Raw genomic sequence first — 25177 nt, 5'->3', positions numbered from 1 at the left:
GTTTTTGCTTTACCCAGTTTCGGAAAATGGAACTCAATTCATTCCAAGAATGTTTTTGAGCTGTGTTGTTGTTTTGTACCGTTGTGGTATTGTTTTGTGTGTTATGACTATTATGTGGTATGCTGCTGTTTTGCTGCTTTTACAAAGGGCGAGGCTAGACGAGCCCGCCTTTAGGGCCCGGCCCCCGGCCCACGCCGCGCCCTCATTGGTTTAAAGTCCTGGCCGGCGGCCCTATGGGCGGCCGGCCGGGGGAAGTACTTCCGGGTCGAGAGGGGTGACGCACGTCCGGTGGGGGCGTGGGGGCAGAGGCCATGACCTATTTAGGTCAAGATCATGCGGCACTCGGCCTCTTTCCCCGCCAGCACCGGACCTGCCCGCACCACCTCGATCCATTGCTGCCCTTCGCCTTTTTAATTTCTTTAAATTCTAATTCTTTAAATTCTCCCGGCCCCGATAGCTTCCCCTCTCCCGTAGTCACCACCTTTTGCCGAGCGTGCCGGAGAATCCTGTGGAGGAGCGGGCTGCTCTTTTCTCAAGGTTATGATTCATTGGTGGGTAAGCGGGCGTGGAGCATGCTGGGGGATCTGGGTCCTATACAAAGGGCGAGGCTAGACGAGCCCGCCTTTAGGGCCCCGCCCCCCGGCCCACGCCGCGCCCTCATTGGTTTAAAGTCCTGGCCGGCGGCCCTATGGGCGGCCGGCCGGGGGAAGTACTTCCGGGTCGAGAGGGGTGACGCACCTCCGGTGGGGGCGTGGGGGCAGAGGCCATGACCTATTTAGGTCAAGATCATGCGGCACTCGGCCTCTTTCCCCGCCAGCACCGGACCTGCCCGCACCCCCTCGATCCATTGCTGCCCTTCGCCTTTTTAATTTCTTTAAATTCTCCCGCCCACCCGTCCCCTTAAGGCAGTAGTTAGAGGGGTACGTTGCGGAAAAGAGACATTCGAACACTGATAGATTTACAGAATGGACGGGAGTCCACCTTGCGCACTCCCTATGCCAGCACTGAGGGGAGAGAAGGTAAGCTCTCCGCAGGGGGATGGAGACCACCGGCTGGGGAGGCTAGGGCGACAGGTACGAGCCTCCTAGGCAGCCTGGTGGACGAGAGGTGGGGCCCTGGAAATGGCGGACAAGGACCCGAGGGCTGGGGCCCATCGCTCAGGGGCGCAGGTGCGTTGCACCTTGCGTGGGCATCTTAACCTGGGGGGATACGAACCAGAGGGCCCCTTGGTGCTGGGGGAAGGAAGAAGAAGTTATGAGCGAATACAATTTGAATAATACGTAATACAAGCTGATGAAGATGTTTTGAATAATAATTGATAAATGTTGCTCATAATTTTTAATGTTTTTAATAATCATATGTCATGTTTATGAGATGTTATTAAACATGGCCTTTTTACACCCACCACTTTTCTCAAGGTTATGATTCATTGGTGGGTAAGCGGGCGTGGGGCATGCTGGGGGATCCGGGTCCTAATGCCTTTGAGGTGTTCCTGTTTTGTTGTTGCGCCAACAGCAGCCCTCCAGTTTGCTTATTCATTTGTTTGCAATTGAATTTATAAGCAGCCTGCATATATTCTTATCAGAAATTACAACCTTACAATCTATGTTCATGATAGAGTAGGAATGGTTTTGACTGAAGTAATTATCAGTAAGCAACTTTAATAATGTTCTCCAGAGTTGTTTTGTCATCCGGCCTTCTTTCGTTCTAGTTTTCTTTTCAGTTTGCAAGATGTCTTTCAGATAGACTTTCTACCATTCTCTTACCTGTCTTTCCTACTCCACATATAGGGCCCTAACTTTGTGTGCACTCAATTAGAGCTTAGGGGCACACAAAAAACATTTGCAATGGCAAAGTCACCTTCATTATTTACTGGAAGGCAGACGTTTGCTCTTGCACTGTGATTGGGATTTGCTAATACGGAAAGTCTGCCAGTGTTCTGGAATTTCAGCATTTAGAAAACCCAAGGATGACTAAGGTGGTCGTGGACGTTTCTGATATCTCGAAATGTTGGTTAATTTCCTTTCAAGGTATGCATGTACGCCCGTCACAAATTAGAAACTAGGGAAATCATCAACAAATACTGAATTGTTTATAAATCTGAAAATAACGACTTTCTGAAAGTGAATCAAATACCCCATCTGTATCAAATGTCATCTTTAAAAAAAATAAACTTTTGTGAGTCGAACCCACGGTTTTTTTCCGCATTGGTTACACTACTTTTATAATGTATGTTTCCTTTTCGCTTTTTGCTTATCGCATTCACATCATAGACCTTTTAGTGACCATTACCTTTTTATTTGATCTAATGTTTCCCACTTAGAGGTTTGGACAAATAATTCGACAGTGTTTAGCTTAACAAATTATTTCTGCAATCCTTCACTCGCCCCAACCCCATGGTTTATAGAGAAGTCCTGAATACAAGTAGAAACAGCATCAGACTCACCAAAAGCTGAATTCTAGGCAGCGTTGAACAGTTATGGGGCGGCAGCATGAACGCCTCACACAGGAGAACAGCTCAGCTCAGCTAATCTACAGGCTTCATTTAAAACATCCAATATTGTTTTGTTGTAAGTCTCGTTAAAGTCCGGTAATATTGTTTTGTTGTAAGTCTCGTTAAAGTCCGGTATCCAATCAAAAAGCCAATCTCCTGTCCGCCCAGTCAGCATTCCCCAAGTGCCAGTGGAAAGCACAGCTGTGTTTACCAAGACTGCTCTTTTCAATAGATTCAATAGGATAGTTCAAAAGTCCACTTTCAGAACACATTAACCCATGTAGGACAGACCATACCTGACTTACATAAAGCGTTTTCAAACACGACCACAAACAAAACTGAGCCCTGGTTTAACAAGCAGTGGCAAAGCCAATGTGTTTTCGTTGTTTTCTCTATTCTACGGTAGTCAGTGACTACCGTAAAATAGAGAAAAACGACTCTGCCTGTCAGAGTAAACATAGCTCCATTTGCGCACACATAATAAATTGATGCCATGCTATCACCCTCAGCTGATATATACAAGCTCGCCAAGGGGCGGGGGTGTCAATTAACTCCTCGGCCTAACATTTTTTTTAGACATTTTGCGTATTTCCATTAGTGTATAAAAATGAGTTCATGCCGGAGTCACAGCATATGGTGCGGAGCCCCAGTCACCTTCTCAGTAATGGCAGTGTAAAATATCATGAGATTTTATTATCTTGGCTCCTGCACCGCTTCTTTGGGCTTGTTAATTCCACGAACCCCAGACATAATTGCTGTGATTAAAAAAAGCCGTAAAGTAACAGTGAATATTTATACAAACGCAATGCATTCGCCCTAGAGTTACAAAACTTTAAACTCTGGCGCAGTAATGCAAGGGTGGTCACTATGAATTGGATCACCGTAAGAAAAACCACATTAAATGCATAGATAACTGGAATCTACATTATTCTAGATGTTTTTGATAATGTCCCGACCATGCACTTCCACTCCTCTTCAGAATTACCCAGTCGGTTCTACAGCACGCGCACTACGCAGTTAACAACAAAATGTTCACCAAAACTCTTTCCCTAATTTTCATTTAAAAAAAGGTATACAAGCATTATGCAAGATCTAGCTGTGCCAGTTTGCTGCATGATCTCGCTATGCTTTCAGAGTAATTCTCGCAATTAAAAACAACCATTCACCTGGCCCTGGAAGCTTGCACTCGCAGCCGGAGAGAACACGAACAAGCATTTACAATGCAATGGTTTCGCCTTTGGAAAAGTTGGAGCTATTGGCATTGTAAATGACAACATTTGTATTTATGTGCTGGTTTTGAAAACAGATAAATAAATGTCATTGACATTTACATTGCCATTAGCTTAATCTCTCGCAAATGTGAGACCTATTGTACCCTACGGACGAGCTCAGCAGACAGCAATTACTACCACACACACCCACCCAGAGCCACACACACACACCCAGAGCCAGCCACACACACACCCAGATCCACACACACACACTCAGAGCCAGCCACACACACACACACAGAGCCACACACACACACCCAGAGTCACACACACACACACTCACCCAGAGCCACACACACACACACACACACACACCCAGAGCCACAGACACACACACCCAGAGCCACACACACACACACACACACACCAAGAGCCACACACACACCCAGAGCCACACACACACACCCAGAGCCACACACACACACACCCAAAGCCACACACAAACACACACCCAGAGCCACACACACACCCAGAGCCACACACACACACACACACACCCAGAGCCACACACACACACACCCACCCAGAGCCACACACACCCACCCAGAGCCACACACACCCACCCAGAGCCACACACACACTCAGGAGAGCAAGCACAGCGAGGGGGAAGAGAAGAAAGCACAGCGAGGGGGCAGGGAAGCAAGCACAGCGAGGGGGCAGGGAAGCAAGCACACCCAGGGGGCAGGGAAGCAAGCACAGTGAGGGGGCAGGGAAGCAAGCACAGCGAGGGGGCAGGGAAGCAAGTACACCCAGGGGGCAGGGAAGCAAGCACAGCCAGGTTGCAGGGGAGCAAGCAGAGCCAGGGTATTGTAAGTCCTTCGACGTTCTGAATAAGAAGTTGCCCTTTGGCCTCATTCCACTATATCGTAACAAAACTCTTGCAATATCCTTAAAATGTGCGTTAAGGGGATCTCTTATCTCATACATAAAGGCATCTTCAATATTCCAGCCCTGAGGGATGTAGAAGGTGCTTTGCAGACTGAAGGGAGGAGCTACATTAATGTCAGCTAAAGTCATTATTTTTATTAATTCCTTCTGGCCCTAAGCTTGAAAAATCGACAAAGAAAATATTGTCTGTAACAAGAAGATTGCGGTCTTGTTTTTTGCCGTGCAACTCGGTTATCTTGCCTTGCAATACTCCCGATTCGTCCTCCCTTTTCTAACATTACTACTGCGTGTTTAGCTTCCCTCGCCCCCATTGGCACGTTCTGCATCCGTAGCTTCCATTTTTTAGGAAATTCAACAGTGAAGATAATTTTTTTTAAAGTATTTAGCTTTTTAATACTGGATATTATGGTTTCACTTGGTGGCATTTTACCGTGTCCGAGGTGCCTACGAGTGTTTCTTTACACATGATCTTTGCCCAAGGTCCTGTGTCCTACATTATCTCGGCATACAACATGGCCATGCCATAAAGTTAGCAGGGCGCTATTAAAACTTGGGAGGGGGACGCGGGCCTGAGCTCTGTAATTATGTTCAACTGGGGTCAAGCCAAGCGAAGGCAGGATTAACGTTAATTACAACTTCGAGAAGCTGGCCTTTCTAGGATAGAACACGACGCAGGGGTTAATAAACTAAGCAGGAAGTGGCCATGGCTAAAGAAAATGTGTCACAGCAGCCATGGAGCTGGAGCACTTCCCGTGTACACTTCCTCTTGCAGGGGACGTAGCAGATCTGTCAGTTAATGAGAAGCAGCCTTCGCTGCCTGGGCGCCTTCCACTTCTGAGAAGGGGCGTCAGAAAAAGTGATGCTCTGTGCTCGGGCCAGGGCGGGCTGCAGCAGTGAGGCCAAGCAACTAGGCCAAGGTCGTGGCTGTGGTTCACGCTGGGCTTCCAGGAGTGGTTACGACCGTACCCCAATCCAAACAGCATACACCTACAGTCCTCACATACAGGTTCATGCAGAACTAAAAAGTCATAACAGCCCACTCCATTTTAGGAGAACCGCCTACATCTCCAGTTGAAATCGTATTCAAGCCGATGCAGCTACACTTGTGCTCTTCACACCTCAGTCCTAGCAGAACTACCTGCAAATGCATCCCTCGCATGTCAATTCACAAAAAATTGCCAAAATCTACAACCACCTCACGTCAGATCAAGAGTAAATAACCAGAGCTGCAGCCTTTGCATCTGGTTCATGTATAGATACCCCGATCCAAACAGAACCGCGTACCGTACACCATCAACCATCGCATCCTGGTTCATGCAGAAACATCCAGAGAGGAGGACCGCTCAATAAGACTCTCCTTTGCATGCTGTCCTCACAAACCAGCTTAAGCAGAACTGTACAGAGTGATAACCAAAGCACAATACTCTATTGGAAACAAAGCAGCACAGGACCCTGCAACATACAAGCAGAATCACATACAGCGCCAGTGTTAACACCCTGGATTAAGCAAAACTACTAAGAGTCATGCTGCATCCATCTCTCCCAGGTCGAGGAAGAACCAGAGTTCAGCAGCAATCAGACTCCACTCCCACCGGAGACACGGACAGCGGGAGGGGGGGCGGGAACGGGCACACGGACAGCAGGAGGGGGGCGGGAACGGGCACAAGGACAGCGGGAGGGGGTGCAGGAACGGGCACACGGGCAGAACTGTACAGAGTGATAACCAAAGCACAATACTCTATTGGAAACAAAGCAGCACAGGACCCTGCAACATACAAGCAGAATCACATACAGCGCCAGTGTTAACGCCCTGGATTAGGCAAAACTACTAAGAGTCATGCAGCATCCATCTCTCCCAGGTCGAGGAAGAACCAGAGTTCAGCAGCAATCAGACTCCACTCCCACCGGAGACACGGACAGCGGGAGGGGGGGGGCGGGAACGGGCACGGGGGGCGGGACCAGGCACACGGACAGCGGGAGGGGGGGGCAGGAACGGGCACACGGTCAGCGGGAGGGGAGGGGAGCACTCACCAGGACTTCTTCCGGCCGCGGTCGGCCTGGAGGAATGACCCCAAAAAAACAAAAATAAATAAACGACCTCCCACCGCCGCAATGACGTTCACAAAGGGGCGGAGAGCGAAAAAAATCACCGGAACGCCCACGAATCTGCTCCCACAATGACTGACGCATCTCTGTTCCAATGGCTAGCCTCCATTTATGGAGCTAGCCAATGGAACAGAGAGGCGGGACAAAGCCCCAGACTGCTTCTCAAAAGATTTCACCTGCGCGAACGCCAGGCGAAACCTAAAAAGGACGATAGATTTTATTTCTCACCACCACTGGTGAACCATCACATTGAGTGCTGAAATAGGGTTTAAGGAATGGCCAAACGCAGGATACCTCAAGAAGGTAGGAGTCCATCTTGGTCCGTGGCTTAGCAAATTGAATCGTGCCTCAGGAGCTGGAAGGGATATAAGGCCCTTGTAAATACTAACATTTGGCTTAGCAGCTTCTATTTCTTTGCCAGATGTCTCTATGGTTGTGCCCTGAGGCTCCTTTAAAATGTTTTTGCTTCTCGCCCTATATAATTGCTTTGGTTAGCAAGTCATACTTTTCTCAGCCCCCCGTCCCCCCCACCCCCCCCCCATCCCCATCCCCCCCCTTTCGACTCACTTCCACGGGGGTCTGTTGGCTGACAGATTGGAGGCGTCGACCCTGGAACAATCTTCCTGATTTGGAATCTCAAACATTTTCTTTTCCAGCTCCGATGGGTCCTGTCAAACGCTATTGCCTTGAAACATATATAAATGTGCACTATAAATAATCATAGTTGATGTGTCCAGCCCTGGCTTTTTATTTACCACAGTTGTGCATTCTGGTACTTGTAGTATTGGTATTGTTCAATTGGACTACTGCAGCTGCCAACAATAGTTTGTAAACAGGAATCTCAGAACTGCTGGAGTTGGTTCTTCCTGACATGGAGTTGTAGGTCTAGTTATCTTACTGGGTATTTGTTTAGTGTGCAGACAGAGAGGTCTGAATTTGTGACACCCCCGAGGAGCGTCTCCGCTGGGAATTTTCTCCAGTGGGTGATTTAAATTGACACCTCACTGAAATGAGGCAGAAGTCGCTAGTAAATATTCAAATGTAATGTTGAGTGGTTTCAGTTTTGGTTAGTAAACAAAATCGGACCTGTTTTACAGCCTGGAATCGGTGTAATGACAGGTGTATGACAATAGATAAATAGACATGTCAGATGTTTGTGACTGCGTGAACGTTTATATTGGTTTATTGTAGTGTGCTTTGCTCCCAGCTGAGGTGTGACTTGCTCCTTAATTCAGGGAAGTACATCACGCTCACAGTAAAAAAACAACTTTGTAAATTGTTGGCGATTTCCTGCTCTGGCCGTGCGGAGAAGGTGGTGTCGGAGAGAGGGGGAAGGTGCAGCTCAGGGCGGAGTGACAAGGTGCAAGGGAGGGAGACGAGTCCTTCAGTGGGAGGGGAATATTTTAGGGTGAGAAGGGTGGACGAGACAGCAAGTGTGAGAGATTAAACCCCCACGGGGAAGAGTGGACGGAGTCAGGAAAGGTGCAGGAGAGGGAGGAGAGACCTGACATGGGAGTGAGAAGGACGCCGTAGACAGTGGGAGTGGGAAGCGAACCCTGCACATGTCCAGAGGGAGGGGTGGGAAAGGTGCAGGAGAGGGAGGAGTGAGGGACATGAAGGAGAGGGATGGGTGAAAGGGAGCGAGCGCACGGAACTGGGACGGGAATATTCCATGGTGAGAAGGACTCAGGAGACAGTAGGAGATCAATCCTCTACAGGGGTGGAGGGCGAAGGAGTTGACGGAGTAAGAAAGGTACAGGAGAGGGAGGCGTGAGGAGAAGAGAGGGAGGGGTGGGAAAGGAGCAGGGGAGGGAGGCGTGAGGAGAAGAGAGGGAGGGGTGGGAAAGGTGCAGCGGAGGGAGCGCTCCATGCTAGGACGGGAGTATTCCACGTGTGAAGCGCGCAGGCGGCAGTGGGAGGTGAATCCTCCACCAGGGCGGAGAGCGCAGGAGTGGACGGCCAGGGAGAGGAGCCAGCGCCTGGGTGGCAGGGCAGGTACCGGCGCAGCCCGTAGTACAGGTGGGGCAGGCACCAGCCGGAAGGTTTTGAGGACAGTATCCAGGGTGTCAGGTGCGGGGGTGGAGCCGGACAGAAGAGCCGCAGCTGACCGAGAGGCTGTGAACTCCAGCCCTCAGCCAGGGCTCTGCAGGGGTGCCAGCCAGGACTGGGGTCGGAACACGTCACCCTGCGCCGAGCCGCGGGCGGAAACGCACGGATTAGCCTGCTAAGCAGAGGATCAAGGTCTGTTTACAGCACCTGCGCGCCGCGCGCTGCCTCCCTGTCTGGGTGAAGCTGCACGTGTGCCGCCGGCGTATGGATCTCCTCGCGGATCTGGCTCATGCCGGGGAGCCGCAGTGCCAGGTCTGAGCAGAGGTAAGTCGCTGTCTGCCCAACGCACTTCTTTTCGGGTCACACCTCCTTGTCCTGTTTGCTTCCGCCTTGCTCCTGTCCGCGCGCCATACACTTTTGACAGGATTCCACTTTCGAATGCGCATCACCCTGCACAAACTTTGGACTAAGCCACGTCATGGAAAATCATCGGAAAAAAGGTTTAAAAGCCAAGTTGGCGACCCAGCTACCTGCGGAAACTGCGAGCAAACGCCTGTTTGATATGGGACACTTCAGCGGGTTAATGTTTATGGTGTAGAAAACCTGTGCAATTTTCAAGTCTCAAATTATAATCCTGGTAGAGTAGTTTATTGATGTATGCACTTGCAGCAGGGACGTAATCCGTATGGCGTACATTTTGAATGCCTGCTGGGTTTAGGTCCACCTTTTTAGTAGTTTTAAAATGGAAAACAAGTGTATAGTTAGGTATTAATGAAAACTGTTAAGTGCTAAAACAGTCGGTTTGTACTGCACGAGGAGTAAATAGTTATCAGTTTAATTACACACAAAGACAAGTCAGGTCCCGGGCCAGCCAGCCAGCCAATCACAGCGCGGCCCGGGGAATGACGTCACGGGGGTGTCCCGGGCCGGCAGCCAATCACAGCGCGGCCCGGGACATAGGGGCGGGACTTAAAAAAAGCCCGAGAAACGCCCCCGAATCGCGTTTTCCTGAGAAAGCGTGATTGACAGCCTCTGTCTCCCAATGGCTAGCCTCCATTTATGGAGCTAGTCAATAGGAAACAGAGGCGGTCCGAACATCCCTACTGTAGACAAAAATTTTCGATCTGGGAGGGGCACTGCGTGCCCCTCGCCAGGTCGAAACCCAAAAAACGAATGCTTCCTTTAACCTCACTTCCCCGGCTATGACGTTGTACGTCAGAATGGTGTTAGTGGTTATCAGCTGCTATTACTTTTACCACAGACTTGCTTTATTGTTTTGTTAGTAAGGCGAGGCTGGGGGGGGGGGGCTCTGAGTGCTGTTATTTAAGTATTCATGTTAATTGCAGCCCCCTTCACAAGCTGCGTTTAACATGAATACTTAAATAACAGCACTCAATCTCCCTCGCGCCCCCCCCAGTCTCGCTTTACTTACGAAACAATACAGCAAGTCTGCAAAGAGTGCGTGTGTTCCAGGTCAATCCAAAAGCACACGCGGCAGATCTCACTACTGCGGTTGTTAACAAAAGTTCAGCAAGTGCCCGCAGACTTACCTGCCTGTCGCGAGTGTTCACTTCAAGGTGGTCACTTTCACCGTCCTCCGCAATCAGGAAATGCCCGTTTTTAGCGCTGTTCGCCTTAAAAGCGGCGGCGCGAATACTCTCACGGGATGTGCGCGCTCCACACATGGCACTGCGCGCTCGGGTGTTCAGTAGTGCGCGGGCGCGCGGCTTATTGGTAACACACTGTAGTTACTTTTAGAAATCCTTCATATAGAACTGATGAACCGCACATGCCACTCAACGTTGATTTCTCCAGACTTGGAGAGGGCAGACTGCACTACTCTGCACCGTCCGTGGCATCTCAGAGCAAGGGTAGACAAGCGAGTTGGCCTTTTTGCTGGCTCGCCACTGCTGTGAACAAAAGTGCCTCTCAGAAGGGACTTGACGCTTTGTAATATTCCAGTTGCGTTGGCCACCCATTTACAGTAATTCTGATAATGATTTAATGCAGTTCAGAAACGCAAATACTTTATTTACCCTGCGTAAATCAGCACAGAATATCACTGCAAATGCCGATATATTATTTTTTCCTAATGTAATCCAACAACAAATATTGCTTTTCATGCAGTGCTTAATTTGTAAAAGAAAAAGAAAAATGACAGGGATATAGTCAACATGCAACTTCCGCTTCACTTCCTATTGCTGCTATCAATTACAGTAACGACGTAACTAATAAATCACATTCCAACAAGTGTGACAATTCTGACAGTTTCAGGACCTCAAAGTTAAATGAATGGTTTAGGCAGCAGGAATTAGTTGTTCTATATAAATATTGAATTGTTGAATTAAAAAACAACAGTTGCTGTGTTCCTCTCTGAATTAAAAATCAGTGTTGTCATGTGGCAGACTATGTACAGGTGCTGATAATCAAGTGCTGGTGCCCAGCATCGGAAACCACCGGCACAAATTAAGCACCGTTTTCATGCCCTTTTGCAGGATAGAATATAGTCGTCCCCTGGAGTGTGTTCACAATGTCAAATGCATTAATAACCTGTCTACAGAGTCAGGCACAACAAGCAGGGCCAATGCTTATTACGGTGTCACTTACTTAGACCATCAATTAGCATTTTATATACACAAACACAGGAGTGCTCTGCTCTTTGCAATGCTCGCAACTTCTTACGATGAAAGGAAAGACGCCCAGGATTTATTCTATATTTTTTATGACAAACGTAAGAAAAGAAAGCAAAATGCACCTCTGCCACTCAGAAAGACAGTGGGGCATATGTATATGGAGTTAACGCCGCCGTAGCGGCACTTTTTGGACAGTACAGCGGCAATTTTTTTTGCCATATGTACAAGCTTGGCACTAACCAAAGTTAGCAGCAGTTTTCTGGCGAAAACATGCATTTTGAAGATCGCCACTGCTGTTAGCAATACTTAATGGAAATAAAATGCAAGGTAGGAGCTCCTGTGAAAAAACGGCCGCAAAGCCCACTTCCTGATATTTACAAGGTATTCCTTGTATGGAGCAAGACCAAAAAAACTGCCTCTAACTGCAGCTAGAGGCAGTTTTTTAAGACCAGAAAATTGCTGGTATAAAAAATGGGGCTGGGTATGCTCAGACGTGAGTCCCAGGCTCTCCACATCACTGGAGTCAAGCTATCCAGGCTGTAGAAGGCTGATAGCCAGAAACCAGTCCTTGGATGCTTGATTCCGGTCTAGGAAAGACATGGCTTGGTAGTTCGGGCTGGACTGTTCCCATGAGGCACAGGGTCAAGGCTGATTTGCATATAGCCATTGTCTGACCTAGAGTGGTGTGGAGTGCAAAACAACGATGGATATAGGCCCAGATCTTTGTACTGGGGTGAATGTAAGACATTGTTCTGCATTCTGTCCATCAACTGTGTTTTTTGCAATTTTCACCCCGAGTGGGCTGGGTATGCTCAGACGTGAGTCCCAGGCTCTCCACATCACTGCAGTCAAGCTATCCAGGCTGAAGAAGGCTGATAGCCAGAAACCGGTTCTTGGATGCTTGATTCCGGTCTAGGAAAGACATGGCTTGGTAGTTTGGGCTGGACTGTTCCCATGAGGCACAGGGTCAAGGCTGATTTGCATATAGCCATTGTCTGACCTAGGGTGGTGTGGAGTGCAAAAAACGATGGATATAGGCCCAGATCTTTGTACTGGGGTGAATGTAAGACATTGTTCTGCATTCTGTCCATCAACTGTGATTTTTGCAATTTTCACCCCGAGTGGGCTGGGTATGCTCAGACGTGAGTCCCAGGCTCTCCACATCACTGCAGTCAAGCTATCCAGGCTGAAGAAGGCTGATAGCCAGAAACCGGTCCTTGGATGCTTGATTCCGGTCTAGGAAAGATATGGCTTGGTAGTTCAGGCTGGACTGTTCCCATGAGGCACAGGGTCAAGGCTGATTTGCATATAGCCATTGTCTGACCTAGGGTGGTGTGGAGTGCAAAACAACGATGGATTTAGGCCCAGATCTTTGTACTGGGGTGAATGTAAGACATTGTTCTGCATTCTGTCCATCAACTGTGTTTTTTGCAATTTTCACCCCAAGTGGGCTGGGTATGCTCAGACGTGAGTCCCAGGCTCTCCACATCACTGCAGTCAATCTATCCAGGCTGAAGAAGGCTGATAGCCAGAAACCGGTCCTTGGATGCTTGATTCCGGTCTAGGAAAGATATGGCTTGGTAGTTCGGGCTGGACTGTTCCCATGAGGCACAGGGTCAAGGCTGATTTGCATATAGCCATTGTCTGACCTAGGGGGGTGTGGAGTGCAAAAAAACGATGGATTTAGGCCCAGATCTTTGTACTGGGGTGAATGTAAGACATTGTTCTGCATTCTGTCCATCAACTGTGTTTTTTGCAATTTTCACCCCGAGTGGGCTGGGTATGCTCAGACGTGAGTCCCAGGCTCTCCACATCACTGGAGTCAAGCTATCCAGGCTGAATAGGCTGATAGCCAGAAACCGGTCCTTGGATGCTTGATTCCGGTCTAGGAAAGACATGGCTTGGTAGTTCGGGCTGGACTGTTCCCATGAGGCACAGGGTCAAGGCTGATTTGCATATAGCCATTGTCTGACCTAGGGTGGTGTGGAGTGGAAAAAAACTATGGATTTAGGCCCAGATCTTTGTACTGGGGTGAATGTAAGACATTGTTCTGCATTCTGTCCATCAACTGTGTTTTTTGGTATAAAAAATGATGCAAAGACTTGGGGCCTCATTTCTGCAGTGTTTGGTGCTGGACAGCACTGCCCTGCGACAAAACTACAGGGCAGGAATGCGCACCATCATTAAGATAGGGCGCATTCCTGCCCCTCATTCATGAAAAGTATTGCAGCGCTGCGAAAAAAACTGCGTTGCAACACATTACACTACGCCCTTCTTGCCACACTATGGATTCGCTGTATGCACTGTACAGCGCTCCATGTCACAATTAATGACAGATAGATCTGGAATCCTGACATTTCTGTCAGCACTATTGTCACGCATTGCTGCAGTTGTGTCACAAGCATGACGCAACTCCAGCAATACATGGGGCCAGCCTATCCCGGTGGCACTGCGTCACCCTTACGCCTGCCATGAGGCAGGCGTAAGGTACTGACGCAGTGCTGTCCTACAGTTGTCGCAGTGAAATCTGATGGATTGCACTGTGTCACTCCCATGAGGCTTTGCTGCATGGAAACGCACACCATGCATACATCATACCTGATGCAGGTATAATGTGGCACGGGGCTTCACAAGTTCACTCATATGCCTACGTGCGTCACTTCGCAAATACTGTGCAGCGTGGTGCAAGAATCACGCTGCAAGTACGTCAAGAAACTGACACACTGTCGAGGTGAAACTGTCTGAAGGGGCTCATGAAAAAGACCCCCTGTCTTTTTCACCTACGTTGGGGCACAATGGCTGCCATGCCCCAACACAGGCACCCTTGCGCTGGTGTAAGGATGACTGTGTTGTGGAGTTGATTGATGTTGTGGCTCTATCACTTCTCGAGACGTCTGCAGGGCAACTGGAATAGTGAAGGGTGGGAGTGAAACAGTTGCCCTTCTTGGAGTGTTGTTTGCCTGGTCCTTTCTTGAGGGGTGCCAGGGTGTCGGCGAAGTTGGAGATCCATCGGCTGAGGTTGCGCACTGTGGTGTTATAGTCTGTAAGGGATGCAGAGTGGTGGTGCTGAGGGAGTTGATGAGAAATTCTTCTGTGACCTTGATCCAGCTGTGAGGGGGGCAATGATGGCGGTGGGCATGATAAAGACGTGATGTATTAAATGATAGTCAGTCCAGGAGAGTCCGGTGGTGTGGCAGTAGATGAAGTTCACACTGGCGGAGGAGACGTGCTTGAGCATGTATCCTGTTATGTGGGTTGGTGCGGTGACTAGCTGCTTGAGTCTGATGTTAGCAAGCTTCCCCAGGAGGGGGTGGTGTTCTGGTCACTGGGGTTGTCCAGGTGGAACTTGAGTGCTCAGAGTAGGATGGGAGAGCCTGGGGTGCAATGAGGTCTACAATGATATTGGTGAATGGGGGTCCATTACCAGGGGGGCTGCAGGTGAGAGTGCCTGCAGAGGATGGGGTTTGGTCTGGATCTGGTAGTGGAGGTGTTCCATTGTCACTAGAGTGCGAGGTCAGTCAGAGTGTGCTTTTGGAGGAGATGGCAATGCCTCCTCCTGGATGGTTGGGGTGGTTCCTGTGGGTGATTTAATAGCCGTCAGGGATGGCGTTGACAATGTCCGGGCCGGAGCAGAGGTTGGTCCAGGTTTCTGTGAAGAAGGCGATGTCTGAAGAGGTGGCATCGAGGAGGTCCCAGATTTCTGTTACGTGTTTGTGGAGGGACCAAAAGTTGAGGAGGATGCAGTTGAGCCGGTCGGGTGCGCTGTTGGTCGGCTGGGCGGCACGAGGCGCTGGTTGCTGATGTGGCAGAAGGTGCATTTGTAGTTTCAACAGGCGCAGGCCTCAAGAGAATTCCACAGTGTTGCTAGATGGCAGGCGATGTGGTGTCCAGGGTTGATGGCCGGGAGGGTGCTGGCGTCATAACGGTGAAGTTTCCGAGAGGAAGGGTCCTTGGTGCTGGGCATTGTCCAGGGGCAGACGGATGCAGACGGGCTTGCCTATGGCTAGTCTTTGGCATGGGAGAATTCCATTTCAATGCAGGGATCACATCGTAATGCCTTTACAATGCAATTTTTACAACGCAAGGGGCCTTTACAATGCATGCCATTATAATGCATTGTAAGGTTAGTAATGGAGAATTTTGAATTTTAGGGTGGGTATGGGGTTTGGGGTGCAAAGATTAATTTGTGGATTCAGGGTGGGTTTTGGGGTCCAAAGGTTAATTTGAGGGCTCAGGGTGGGTTTTGGGGTGCAAGGGTTAGTTTTAGAGTTGCACTCACTGGAATGGGAATAGTAATTTTTAACCCTCCACTATCCAGCACTTTCCCCACTGTTGCTCTGAAAATAAATATGCAAAGCATTGGAGCCACACGGGGCTCTGCAAATAATGGGGCTAAAATGTTGGAGCCACATGAGGGCTCTGAACATGATCATGCCAGTGTTGGAGCCACACGGGGCTCTGCAAACAAATAATGCCCCCAAGAATATGGGGAGCACTGGCGCTGTAAATAAATGTGCACATGGTGGAGCCACACACAGGCTCTAAAAATAAACATGTCCCCAACAACGTGGCAGCTGCCCTCTAGCATGCAGGGCAGCTGTTAATGAGGATCGGGGCCTGGCACTACCATGCCCCCTGGCCCCCACGGGGCTTGTAATTAACGTTGTCCCCATTGTGGGAGTGGCCCGCTCTCTGGCGGGACCACTCAGCTCCACTGCCCTTACAGTGCTGCGGTCGGCACGAACAAAGCACCTAGCCTCCCCCCTCAGCTGTCTCAACTCATCGGCTCTGGGGGCGCAGGCAGCTGTGTTCTCTTGGCGGTGGCAGCAGGCGGGGCTCTCTCACTTCTGAGAGCCTCGCAGGTGACCTGCTTCACAGCTCTTCACACGGGCCCCCTCCTGGGACCCGGGACTTTTCCATGGAACCCAGGAGGTTCATTACGCACTCCCTATCTGGCGCTGGGGCTCCCCACAGCTCACGGGAGCCCCGCATCGGTCAACAACTCTGACGCCTCTTCCGGCCCAACCGCATGCCCTGCCCCGTCACAGACAGACTTGCCTGACTTACGGGCGGCCGCAGCTGGGCAGCAGCAATCTCGTCAGGTGGTAATGAGGGATAGGCTCCCTCGGACATTAAAAATAAAGGCAGGGGTGGGCACTCACTAGGGCGGACAACACGAGGTTGGCACCCGCAGTAAATTATCACAATAAGCGGGGTGGGCACCCGCCGTTAGAAAGGAGAAAAAGCGGCAATGAGGGGTAGGCTCCCTCTGAATCAAAAATACAAAGCGGGGTGGGCATCCGCAAAGCTCACAAGGATGGGGAAACCCTACGCTGGGGGTGCCCTCAAAAGGGGCTGCAGAAACAGCGCTTCGCAGCCAACACGCTCTTCTGGGGGAAGTAACTCAAAGCACGCCCAGTGCGCTGAAAGGCTGCATAAAGTCCTGGGGAAAGGAAAATAAAGCAAAAGGTCCCAGAAGTCTTCAAGGCATCAAGCGCAAGGCAGAGCCCAGGGAGGCAAGCCCTCTTGGCAGCCACCCCCCCCCCCCCTGGGCCCCAGCAGCAGCACGCCCTGCAGGATCAGCTCCCAAGAGTGAACATTTTCATGGGGTCACAGCCCCTTCTTTTATACACACATTTCCCTTTTGTAAAAGTGTAGTGCATGGGAGAACCAGATACAACTGGTTCAGGAGCCCTCTGTGTACATGACTCCTTCCTCCCTTTCACAGTGCGGGGCAGAAACATCAGACGCCCCACAGGAGGTGGAGCCAGAATTGTGGAGGGAAAGCACAGCAATGGAGCACTTTGTTGACAGGATTTCTTCTCTTCTTTCACAGTGCAGGGCAGAGACATCAGCTGCACCCCAGGAGGTAGAGCCAGCATTGTGGAGGGAAGGCATAGCCCTATTCAGGTCCCAGGTGCAACTCCTCCCTCCCATCTAGATGCAGATCTCCCTATTCACCACTGGGCAGGCTCATTCTGGCTCCTGGAGCCATCCACATCATCCAGCACCTGTCACTCACAAGCCAGACATGCAATTCACATCATGTAGGCAGACACACAGCACACAGAAATGCCAACTTCTAAAAGTGGCATTTCTAAAACAACCACAATAAATCTGCGCACACTATTGCGCAGCATTTATTCACACGAGTTTGCACATACTAAACTTGACCCTGCACTCCCCTTATACCAGGAATTACCATGGACACACATATCCTCCATGCATTCCTATGGGAGGGCAGGCCAATCTTACCACACGCAATAAGAGTGCGCACACACTTGACCCTGGGCCACAGTGCTAAATTACGCAGAGGCCTAAAATCACTACCACCATGTTAGAGCTTAAGGAAAAGAGTTTAGGTGTGAACCTGCCAGAAAGGGCCAAGTTTAACAATACTACAGATTCACTTAATTCCAGTGGCCCTGAATATAGGGTTGCAGACCAGTACCCTGATACGCACGCCACAGGTATTTGCGACTGTGAGAAATCTAATACAGTTTGCATCTGATTCTCTGGCAGATAGCTCTTTCTCGTATATGAACTGTAGAAAGAAGAGAGACAATCTGGAGATTGGGTGAATAGGAGTAATAAGAATGAGGATGAGTGACGGAGAAAGTTTGAAAGGGAGGTACTAAAGAAAGAGAAGGAGACCCAAAGAGAGAGGGCTGGAGATGTGATCAATAATAAGTAGAAGACATGAGGATTCAGACAAGGAGTCAAGGAGATGTAGTCAGAGAAAGGAGGGCGGAAGGGACTGATGGAGAGGATGAGCAAGCAGAAGCAGGACTGAGAAAAATGGAGATGGAAAAAGAGTATTTTTTTAATCTAAAAATGAGTTAAAAATGCATCACTTTAAGGGGGTTCCCTATCCCGAAGACGTAGCTTGGCTCCAAAACTACTTGACATACTATTTTTCCTCATATACAGTTACATGCTGAAACGACAGAAAAATGAAACAATGTTTATGCATATTCAAGGTAAATATTTAAAAGATGCTCTTTGGCCTTTTAAATACAAATAAAAACACGAAGGAGGAACTAGGAATGCAATTTCAACTTTGCCATGAAGTCAGGTGGCTCATAGCAACATAGGGCAAATAAATAAATCATCAATACTTATTTTCTTAGTCACCACATGGAGTTCCACAGCCTTTTCCTTTTTTTGTTCTTCAAGTACTTTACATCAATGTACTTCATTATGTTGTACCTTTTAAACTGACTGCTAATGCAATATGTGAATAAACATTATTATTGAATTCAAGGGAATCACAAAAGGTACTTTAAAGGCAGCACCACAGCCTAATAAACAGGAACAATATAGATAATGAGAGGTGAAATCCACCAACAAGAAAGGGATCATGATGTCTACGTTTCTTTCTCAGGCTCCATTATTGTGGGTAATTGAAAATTCAAATGTTGTTTATACACTATAAGTGCAGAAGCAATTTGCACACATTTGAAATTTGAAAAGCATTGCTAAATTTATCCTTTTGCACATGGAAAAATGAAAATAAAACAGATAGCAGAATGTTTCTGTATCCTCATGCACAATTGCCCACTGAGAAAGTTTTAGTCTTGTTAATAAATGCTTTCCTATAAGCCCCACCCTAATTCCACCCCAAACTACACCCTTAGGCCATGTCTCAAATTGATGACTAACCTGCACTTTTTTTCCCATTTAAAGCACTGGTCAAGTGCCTAATTTGATTTTCAAACAAAAATTGTGATCTTTTTATCCCATGCAATATGAAATCTCTAAAGAGGATCGCAGTGTGAAGTCAGTAGGGGAGCATCGGCCCAAGAAACTTATTGGGACAATAAAGTGCAGCTTGAAAGCCATTCTCGGACAATATAGTAGGTAGGTAATCGTTTATTTGCATGATTAATTAAAACAGTTGCAATAATTTACATAAATCCATTCCATGTCCATTCCAGGACAATATAGACTAAAGGCAAATGCTAGTGTGGGTGTAGTTATCAAGATAAACTCTTGTTTTCTTGGGGCTCACCTGCCTCTCCTTCTTTCATATGGTTACACCAAAACAGACACTGTTTTAAAACTGTCCAGAATGGCCATTTTCGATTGTAAAACATCTCCATAAGTGTTCACACCTTCTCAGGGGCAGCAAGGGCTAAATATAGCATTTGTGGAGCCTGCTCAAATACACTCTGGTGAAGTATATTGACAAAAACATGAGCATGCATGCATGTATTCCATACATATGAAGTCTGAAAACACTTCGAAGACAAGCGCATTGGCTACTTCTACCACTATAAAGTAAGGCCCCACCTCACATCTGCGGCCACGATTTTCCAATCACAGCACACTTCCTCAGCAGTGTACCGGACATCAAAGAAGCCCTAATGATCTGGCTTTCTTTTCATGAAAGAGCCTAGCTAACGACAAACAGGTTAGATGGACTTGAGAAAGAAGGCCAGTGTTATAGGTACACGGTGTGAATGCATTAAATACATTTAAAAACAAGCATGTGCAATGCAGTAGGTGTTGCATTACTGAAAGTTTGAGCTATGGGCGTTGCTAATATTAATGCAACACCAATAGATCAAACTTTCAGAAATGAGAGACTACTTGTTAGAAATGGGGTTCTCTAGTTGGCAATGGTTGGCCTCTGTCCAAGTAGGGACCCTTCTTCTTAAGTCTGAGAAAGGGGGCTACACCCTTTGATAACCCTGCTCAACCCTGTGGTAACGTAGCACGAGTAGGTAGGCTTATCTCAGAGGCAGTGTGTAAAGCATTTATGATCATACACAGTAACACAGTGAAGGACACTACAAAGGGACACCACACAAGTCGTTATAAACAAATAAGTATCTTTATATATAGACTCAACCCAAGACCAATAATGGTAAAAAGCCACAATACGGAAAAATAGGGGTACCCTTGAAAAGCTGTAAAAATAGTTCAAAGTGTTCAAATAGGGATTCAGTTCAAAACAGAGGTCTCTGCAATCCTTTTACTTACAAAGTACCTGGATTTCGCAGCAAAACAAGAAAAATGTCGCTAACGGGCTGTAGCAATGATTTTCCTCACACGAGGCCGGCGATGCGTTGAATCCTTGCCACAAGGGAGGCTGATGTGCCGGTCTGCGGATGCGTGCGGGACAAAAAGACAGACTTCTTCATGCTAGGCCAGCAATGCATGGAATCCTTGCCACAGGGGAGGATGATGCGCTGGTCCGGTTGAGTGTGTGACCTTGTTGCGATGGAAGAAAAATGGCACACGCGAGGGAGCATTGATCCGGGTGCGATGCGTGGAAAATGGCGGACATACGGCGCCCGCTCTGCGATGTCGTGATGCGATTATCTCGATGCGAAGATCCGGGGTTAGCGGGCACTCGAAAAGCCCACAAATGTGCAATGCAATGATCTTTGGGTGTTAGCGAGCACTTGGTGGCCCGCAAGCGTGCCATGTGATGGTTTTTTGTTTGCGAGCGCTCGGCGGCAGTAACGCGATCATTTTTCTTACGATCTTCAACTGCGGCGGCTCGCAAACGGGCGGTAGCGAGGATTTCAGCACTATCTTTTCTGGAATAGAACTAGAGGCCCTGGAACTCACAGGAGCCTCACCTGCAGATAGAAATCTTTGCTGGAGGAATCAGGAGGCTGGTGGAGGAGTCAGATGTGCCTGCGACTCCAGCAGAAGGCTAGCTCTCTTCTAGCCCTTTGGTGATTGCTTTAGCAAGATGAAAGTTCTCTCAAAGTCCTTTTCCCTCTTCTTCTAAGTCCAGGGGAAACTACTGCAGGCCAATCCAGGAAACAGCACACAAGTACAAGGACAGTCCTCTCCTGCAGATTCCTTCAGTGACACGGACAGAGGTTCTTCTTGACATCCAGCAGCAATACAAATTGTAGGGGTTTGGGCACAGATATTTATACCTCAAAAGTCTTTGTTCTCAAAAGTCACTAGTCCCTGAACCCAGCCAAAACCAGTTCCGCTCAGTCCTGGAGCACTTTGTTTACCAGGCTGCATCCTTCCTTTCAGAAAGAGGGGGTCTGCCATGAGACGCACAGAAGGAGGTGGAGCCAGCATTCACCTTGCCAGGCACAGCCCTTATCAGGTCAAGGAGCTATCCCTCCCCAATACTCAATGCAGATCTCTCTATTCAACCCAGGTCATACTCAGCCTGCATTGCCCCACTAAACCCAGACAGCCAATACACATAACAGCAGAGTACACTGAAAGGCTTAGGCAAGAAAATACCTACTTTCTAAAAGTGATATGATATGATATATGATATGATATGATATGATATGATATGATATGATATAAAGGCTTTTGTTGCGCGCTCTATTACTAAAAATAGTATCCTGGCGCGAGAAGGTGAGAGCGAATCACAAAAAAAGTGGCAAATATCAAACACAGAATGTTAAAACCAACTTCACTAAAAGATGTATTTCATCATTCTGAGTTCAGGCATACTAAACTCGAATTTCTACCATGTTTGCTGAGTCAGTTAGGATTATAAGATGTAATAATCAAAATACCCATTCTAGCCTATGGAGAACAGGTAGGCTTGCAATACTGAAAAACAAAATGGGGTGTAATTCACTACCAGGACATGCTACACATATCAAGCCATGTCCTACTTTACACACACAATGCACCCTACCATAGGGGTGACTGATATGATGCCAAGGGAAGGTTCAGGGGCTGGGAAATGTGGGCACTTCACAGCCATGATGGCAGTTCGGGACTGCGCACAGACACTGCAGTGGCAGGTCTGAGGGACACTTTACAAGCTGCTTCTTTCGGTGGCGCAAACCAGCACTGCAGGCCCTCCAGCAGCATTTGGTTTAACAGCCCTGGACACACACAGGCCACACTACTAGGGACTAACAGATAACCCAAATAAGCCAATCAGGGATATACCAATTCACAGACATATTTACACAGGGAGCATTCGCGCTATGGCACTAAATGGCAGAGGCACAGCGCCCAGAGCATCTATTACCAGCAAAAATAGAGGAGACAACAGCGAAAAATGGAAGGGAGACCCACGCCAATGGTGCCTGGTCTAACACGATTGCATTGCAAATAGATTGCAGCACTCATGATTTAGCTTTGAACATCTTAAGCAAAAGCATGGGTGACGTGATTGCTTAAAAAGCAAAGAAATGGAAACAAATATTTTACAGGTTACAAGAAGAGCAAAGGTGGTGCTAAGGAGGGACTACTAAGACTACTGACCAATGAAAAGCCACCGTTTACATTGGACAGTGACTGGAGGCGATTAAAAAGATGTGCGGAAAGTGGGCGCAGTTTCATGCCCATATCCTGAATACTGCAAAAACAATAGTTGATGGACTGAATGCAGAACAATGTCATACATTCACCCCAGTACAGAGATCTGCGCCTAAATCCATTGTTTTTTTTGCTCACCACACCACCCCAGTTCAGACATGGCCATATGCAAATCAGCCTTGACCTTGTGCCTCATGGGAACAGTCCAGCCTGAACTGCCAAGCCATGTCTTCCCTGGAATGGAATCAAGCATCCTAGGACCAGTTTCAGGCTATCAGCCGTCATCAGCCAGGATAGCTTGACTCCAGTGGCATGGAGAGCACGGGACTCACGTCTGAGCATACTCGTCCCACTCGGGGTGACAAATGCAACAAGCAGTTGCAATGCAATAGGTCTCGCATTAGGAAAGTGTGAGCTATTGGAATTGGTAATTGATTTTTTTTATTTATGTGTTGTTTTAGAAAATAGATAAATTAATAGCATAGACATTTATAATGGCAATAGCTTAAACTTTTGCAAATGTGACAGGTATGTGGAGTGTATGTATGTTTTATAGAGTACAGTAAATCTGTGATGTGTAATTATGTGGTACAGAGTGGCTTTATGTATGTTGCATTGAGTAGAGTGTAAATATGTGGAGCGTAATTTTGTGGTACAGAGTGTTAATATTGTGATAGTATTTATGTTGTATTATGTAGAGTGTAGTAATGTGGCTTGTAAGTGTGTGGCACTGAGTGGTATTAGGGGTGTATTTAAGTTTCATTGAGTAGAGTGTAAATATGTGGTATGTAATTATGTGGCACTGAGTGTTAATATGTGGAGTGCATTCATGTTGCATTGATTGAAGTGTAATTATGTAGCATATAATTATGTGGCACTGAGTGGTATTGTGTGGAGTGTGTGTTGGATTCAGTAGAGTGTAATCATGTGGCATGTAATAATGTGGCATTGAGTGGTATTATTTGGAGTGTATGTTGCATTGAGTGTAGTGTAATTGTATAGCATATAAATATGTTGCAGAGTGGTATTGTGTGGAGTGTGTGTTGTATTTAGTAGTATATAATTATGTGGCGTGTAATTATCTGGCACTGAGTGTTATTTGGTGTGCATGGCGCATTGAATGCAGTGGTATGATGTAGCATATCATTATGTGGCACTGTGTGGTATGATGTGGAGTGTATTTATGTTGCATTGAGTTGTGTGTAAACATGATATGTGTAATTATGTGGCACTGAGTGGTATTATTGTAGTGTATGTTGGATTGAGGCAGTGTAATTATGTATTATATCAGTATGTTGCATTGAGTGGTATTGTGTGGAGTGTATGTTGCATTCAGTATAGTAAATATGTATTGTATTGTATTGTATTGTAATTGCATTTATATAGCGCTTACTACCCCTGACGAGGCGTCAAAGCGCTTTTTCGGCGGGTAGCACGCTACTCCGGGACCCACAGAGGATTAGTTTTGAATTAGTATAGTGAAACATGCAAGTACATTTTAAGTGGTGGATAGGTTAGTCAGTTATTTGGATTTGGAATGATAGCAGAAGGATAGAGTAGGACAAAGGTTAGTATTTATTTATCGCTCGCTTGTTGACGCATGCTATTCAGGAAGCCTATAAAGGATTAGTGGTGAATTAATATGGTGAAATATGTGGTAATTTCAGTGGTGGATATTAGTCTGTTACTTGGAGTGAGAAGGATAGCGGATGGATAAAAGGGGAAGAAAGATTTGCATTCATATAGCACTTGTTACCCCTGATGGGTGTTGAAGCGCTTTTTTGGCCAGTAGCACGCCACTCCGGAACCCATAAAGGATTAGTGTTGAAAATTAGTATAGTATAAATATGAAGTAATTTGAGTAGTAGATATGTTATTCAGTTATTTGGGCAGTATATTAGTATAGTTGAATATGGAACATGGAATTTGAGAAGTAAACATGTTAGTTTGTTAATTTTGATAGAAAAGGGATAGTAGAGGGATAAAAGAGTGAAGGAATTTTTTAATTTTTTTTTTAGGAGAAAAAGGGCATCATTTCTGGCCCTAGTCCCGAACAGGCCCAAACAGGCAACTACCCTTGTCCTCTCCACCCTTAGCCTCGACGCCCGGGCTGAGACGCCCTAAGCCTGGCCCTTATTGTAGCCCTAGTAATCAGGTGACCCCTTCAGCCAATGGGAACCCTAGCCTTAACACTATCTAATCACAACACTAGCCCCAATAGGAGACCAGGACCTTGCAGCCAATCTTTACCCTAGTCCAAGCACCCAATCAGTTCAAAAACCCTGATCTCGACATCCAATAAAGGCCTTAGTCCTACCACTAGTCCCAACCCAAGTCCAAGTGCCAATGGCACAGGTAGCCCTAGTCCCTACTTCCAATAGAAAGCCTAACCCTACTCTTAGTCCCACAACTGGTCCAACAACCAATCACACCAGAAGCACTAAATAGCTACTTCCAATTAAAGGTCTAAC

General features: G+C 47.5%; 1 protein-coding gene across 3 annotated transcripts in view; it reads right to left on the bottom strand.

The window, feature by feature from the left end:
• The window catches only part of LOC147692367 (cytochrome P450 2G1-like), a 518353-nt gene that overhangs the window by 392709 nt on the left and 100467 nt on the right, over positions 1–25177 (bottom strand). Inside the window, exon 1 of one of the 3 annotated variants that reach the window (XM_086938592.1) lies at positions 3661–3699. The exons of 1 other annotated variant lie outside the window; for it this stretch is intronic. The gene's annotated coding sequence lies outside the window, so the exon portion shown is untranslated. Of the gene's footprint in view, positions 1–2446; positions 2731–3660; positions 3700–25177 lie in introns of those variants that run through there. One more of the 3 variants, XM_086938590.1, reaches the window with a different exon arrangement.

The sequence above is a fragment of the Lissotriton vulgaris genome, chromosome 9 (assembly GCF_964263255.1).
Source record: "Lissotriton vulgaris chromosome 9, aLisVul1.2, whole genome shotgun sequence".
In the NCBI taxonomy this organism is placed as follows: Eukaryota; Metazoa; Chordata; class Amphibia; order Caudata; family Salamandridae; genus Lissotriton; species Lissotriton vulgaris.
Note: the sequence above shows the minus strand (reverse complement) of the source record. Positions and strands in the feature narration are given on the sequence as shown.